Source organism: Melanaphis sacchari, unplaced genomic scaffold, assembly GCF_002803265.2.
Source record: "Melanaphis sacchari strain LSU unplaced genomic scaffold, SCAv2.0 Contig967_pilon_pilon, whole genome shotgun sequence".
Classification (NCBI taxonomy): Eukaryota; Metazoa; Arthropoda; class Insecta; order Hemiptera; family Aphididae; genus Melanaphis; species Melanaphis sacchari.
In genome coordinates this window covers 1-5,126 of record NW_020271685.1, presented here as the reverse complement: position 1 = coordinate 5,126, position 5,126 = coordinate 1, and the positions used below count along the sequence as shown (strand labels likewise).

At 31.4% G+C, this 5,126-nt stretch overlaps 1 pseudogene; it reads left to right on the top strand.

Moving 5' to 3' along the window:
- Positions 1-5,119, top strand: part of LOC112603115 — a 6,409-nt pseudogene extending 1,290 nt beyond the window's left edge.
- Positions 5,120-5,126: the final 7 nt, after the last annotated feature.

Sequence of the window (5,126 nt, the reverse complement as noted above, 5' to 3'; positions counted from 1 at the left end):
TGTTCGTACGTTGTGGAAAATGGTTTTTTTTCCTTAGCTATCTCAGCATTAATATTTTCCTTTTGTTTTTATTAAGCTTGTTGCCACCGTTGGCTAATATTCACTTCCAACCAGTTCGGCAATTTTGTACGCCAGTTCGGTTAACATTATTTTGTGCGGCATTATAATAATATATTCTGTGTGTCGTTAAGCTCGGTTGGTGTTTCCGGCAGCTCTGCAGTCCACGTGATTGTATATTATATTATTCTCTCTCTATCATTATATAATTTTCGACGAGCAGTTCGCCCGCTATTTTAGGTTATTGTTTTTTAATCTATTATACTATTATTTTGTCCATTATAACTATTATTATTATTATTATTATTATTATTATATTGTTTTTGTATATGTATCACTGGTGGCTGATCACTCCGGTGATATCTTATTATTATTTATTTTAAAATTTTCATGTTTCAATATACATTTCATTGGTCAAGTTCCTTTTTTTCATTTTATGTATCTATGTATTAACTTGTTTGTTAAGCACTGTGTACCCAGTCCGTGTTGGTGCTAGTTCTAGGCACTGACTGCCGCGGCAGAAGTGACTAGGGCAAAACAATACATAAAATTACTAAAAAATTAATGGTAACTATACTTAAACAATATTGTACATGCAAAGTGTACAAATAAATAAGTAATGCTAATACCAACACGTACGAATGTTTAAGTTTATTACGATAAAATGTTTCTATCTTAAACATAATAATACATGAACTGCGTCAGGCCCCTGACCCCTGACACTGCCAATAGAGTTGCCTAACATAGTATAATATAGAAAAAAAAATGAGGGGTAGCGAAAAGTATATTATTATGTTTTTGCTGACATTTTTCTAACAGTATTGTACCAAAACTATTTTATATACGTTTCGCCTCTATCTAGGAGGTACATAAATATATGTCATTGCGATAGTCACGCCGTTCTAAGATATATGGCCAGCTTCGTTGCGATCTGTGATAGAGTAACTACCAACGCTCATATTATGTATACAATACGTGTTACTAGTCAATACGTTTACAGTTTAAGACATAGATCAACCTACCACTTAGTTTTAAAACTACATGTATGGAGCGCTTTTTCCTAATACGATTCGAACTATGTGCAGTTAATTTTCGATGATATAAATTTCAAAAAACCAAGACAACGAAAAAACATAGTTTTTCGTGCACGTCATAGTTTAAAAGATATCTGCTATATTGCTAAGAGATAATTAAAAGTACCTAAATAACTTTTGCGTGATAACGCTAATTTTATTGTACTACGGGATTACTAAGAAAAAGAAATATAAAAATAATAAGTGGGATAAACGAGCTGTATGTGGTAAGAAATCGTTATGGCTCTCATTGCACATGTTACACGGGTAAATTATATTTTGAGTACTTCATATTATTTGAAATACAAGTTCCAAAAATCAATATTTATAAGTGTTTTGGGATTTAGGTTTATTAGTCTGGATAGTATTTACTATTAACTAATAATCATTAATTTATTTACCATATGAAAAAATAGTACATAATAAATAACTAAAAAATAAATAAAGACACAACTAAAAAAAAAATATAGATAAACTATGAAAAATAAAGCATAATTTAATCACAAGTGTAATAAATAAAAAAAAAAAACTTAGCTAAACTTATTGATGAAATTTTACCTTATAATAATATATTAACTTTTTAGATGTTATAGATAGGTTTTATTAAACATAAATGATGAAGCTAAGAGTGTCGACGTTCTTTTACCTCTCCGTCTATTATATTTTTAAATTATTATTTTTAATAATTAATAATTAAGATGAGAATTGAACATGCATTAAATGAATAAAAAAAAAATAATAGTTTGATTAAAATGTATAACATTAATTTAAACTTAACAACAAGTGAAAGACCAATTTGGATTGTTGAATTAATACTCTCATGCTTTTGAGAATAACAGCGGCGTGTTTCTGTAGGGAAATCTGGTGACTGGATATGTAGACTACTCGGTGGAGACAGAATCCTTGACAGGGACATGACTGACTTTAATGTCAGACTGGGGATTCTACTTAAATATTTGACCTTTTACTTGTTGTTCTAATTTAATTAGTTATTGTTTATTTAATATAAATACATTAGTATTAGAAAAACATGTTTTTTATGAAATAAAATACTAAACAAGTAAAAAATTATTATGACTAATTGTTCGGTAATTATTTTAATACATTATAATATTATTTGTAAATACACATGAATCTATATTGGGTGCAATTGGTAATTTGTTGGATATTATAAAGTACAATATTAAATATAAATATAACTGATAAAATTTTGATTGTTATGATATTGTTTACTTAATCATTAAGATGGATGAATAATATGATATATAATTATTATAAAGCTTTGTGGCGTAATAATGTAAATACCATGACACCAGTAAAAGTTACGAAATAGTATAATAACATTAAAAATAATGATAATAACTTTATTATATATAATGAAAAAAGTTCATATAGAGATAAAATAATTTTAGATTTGGATGTCAAAGAAAGACAACCATTCAATTGTATCTAATGTAACAAAGTGGGGGTTTTCATACTTTCAATGAATAATCTCTTTAGACATTATTCAACAAAATGTTCGATTTTTGAATCGTACTTCCGAAATCAAGTTCTGATAAAGGTTTGATTACTAGGTTATATATTATCAGTCCGAAATCCCTATGTTTTGTTCTAATTCTATTTTGTGTGAAACACTAACGGCATTAGGTAATGGAATCCTATAAGTCTGGTCATTAGGTTTTTTATTAGCATCATTTAGACTTGGTTCTCGTAATTTTGGGGTACAAAGGTAAATCGCTTCCACGCAGTGTATCCCGGGCAACGTTATAAACGGCTAAAGATTTACCAATAACTGCAATCAATGTCTAAAAAACAGCAAAAATACAAGACATGGATAAATAAAAAATATGCAGAGAAAATTTCAACCATCAGTTAACAGTATTACGCCGGTTAAATGGCAATAATGAGTAAAATCTTAAAGTATTCAGAATCCTAAGTAGTCTGTATGTCACTCTGACGAGTGGGTTGAGTAAGAATCGGTGCAGGCTGACGATGAGCCGGAACGATGCCTTGGAAAAAATATTACATATAAATTAATAAAAATAAATAAGTATACATACCATGAGCATTTTTCTCATGCCTCTTATGACCTGACATGGCACTGAATGTCTTGATTCATACAGAGCACGGAAAAACAATTCCTCGGTGTATGATTTTGTGTTTGACCAAACTGTCTTTACGCGTGAACATTAACTGGCACTGATCGCAATTAAACATCTGATAATTTTAAGGTAAAAGCGAACGAAAAAAAAAATAAAGTATAAACGTTTAAAAACACTCAGAAATACTCGAAGACGACGTGTGTTTTACAACGGTTTAAAACGTTATAAAAAAACTGTTGGCACTTTCAGAATATATGTATAAAAACGTATTTAGTAAGAGTAGTTTTATATACAAAAGTAGTAGGATAAAATGGTATGTTCAGAAGTCTGAGCCCTGAGTCCTGAGCCCTGAACCCTGAGCCACCTCCGCCGCCGCCACCCGATATCGTTCATGCGTGACATATGTTTGTCGATGTTATCATTTGTTATAAAATGTTATCTTTAACAAGTCCGTCCACGTTTTTCCAATCAGTCTGTTTTCGACACACATGCCCATGCTCGGAAATTTCGTTTCTACTGTACCGTATTTTTTCAAGTGTTCATTTTTACAATTATTTTGCACTCTGTGTTTTCCAAGTGTTTAATTTTTATACATTATAATCATGTTTAAATGCAAACCGTGTTCTTCAACGTTTATGCGTAAGGACAATTTGAAAGTTCATGAAAAAAAAAAACATAACGGGATACGATTTACATGCACTATCTGTCCGTCGACATTCAACTTCAAAACTAGCCTCAATAAACATATAAAGAATATTCATGGTATGTATTTTTATTTTTCTACAATCTTATTTATTTTATTTTAATTTATATTTTTCAAAGGTATGATTAACGTACCCAATCCTATACCCGCTCCAAGAGATATTGTAGACTTTTGCTCTGACTATGATAACATTTGTATGAAAGCAATGGACGATTTTGAAAAAAATCATGACTTGACAGATAATATTACAAGTTAGTTTTATTTATTAGCTATATTAGATAAGAAACCATCTCTGTATTTATTAGATCTTAATTAGGTTTTTTATTTTAAATGATGGATATTTAACTGCGGACATTAATGGCAAACGTGTTTCCGCCGCAAATACTATGTCAGCTGCTAGGGCAAAGAGGACACGCATGAACTTAGTGCAGTCCCCCGGTTTCGTAGAGATTTCGTTCTCATCGATCAGAAAAATACTTTGGTACTACGCCAAAAATGTTAATAATTCAGTAATTTATACCGAGTTTCTCCGATCGCTCGAGCCCGAGCTGAACGAATTATTGAAAACACACGTAAGAGACCAACGATAAAATTTAATTTGAACCTCGAGGCTACCCACAACCGGCTAAACGTACCAAATTTGCTGGAGAATTGGGTGTTCAAAACATCGACGGTCGAAATTTTTTTAGATAGTGATATAAGTACGATTACTGATAGGGCGTACATGCAATTGTTGGATGAAGAGGAAGAATTTAAATCTTGCGGAAGTGGATTTTCATTAGAGACGATAGATTGGTTACTGTTGGTGGTATATAAATATATACCGATGGGCGGTTTGTCATATATTCAGTTGACAGGAAACGGGCCAACATCAACCTACGAAATGTAGACCAGCAATGTTTTTAGTGAGCGATTCTCGCGAGACATATGATGGTACCGGCGACATTTCGTTTGGAGGGAAACAATTATAGTCAACACGAAAACAAATACAATTTTGAGGGTATTTAGTTTTCAACACCTTTACACCAAAAAGAGATATTTGAATAAAAAAAAATCCGAACGTGTCAGTCAATGTTTACGGGCTCGAAAAGAAGTTTCAACAACTTAAGAAATATTCTACATACGAGGTGTACCGGTTACGCGTAGTCGATGAAGAGAAGGCGAACCATTTCGACTCGTTGTTGGTGACGG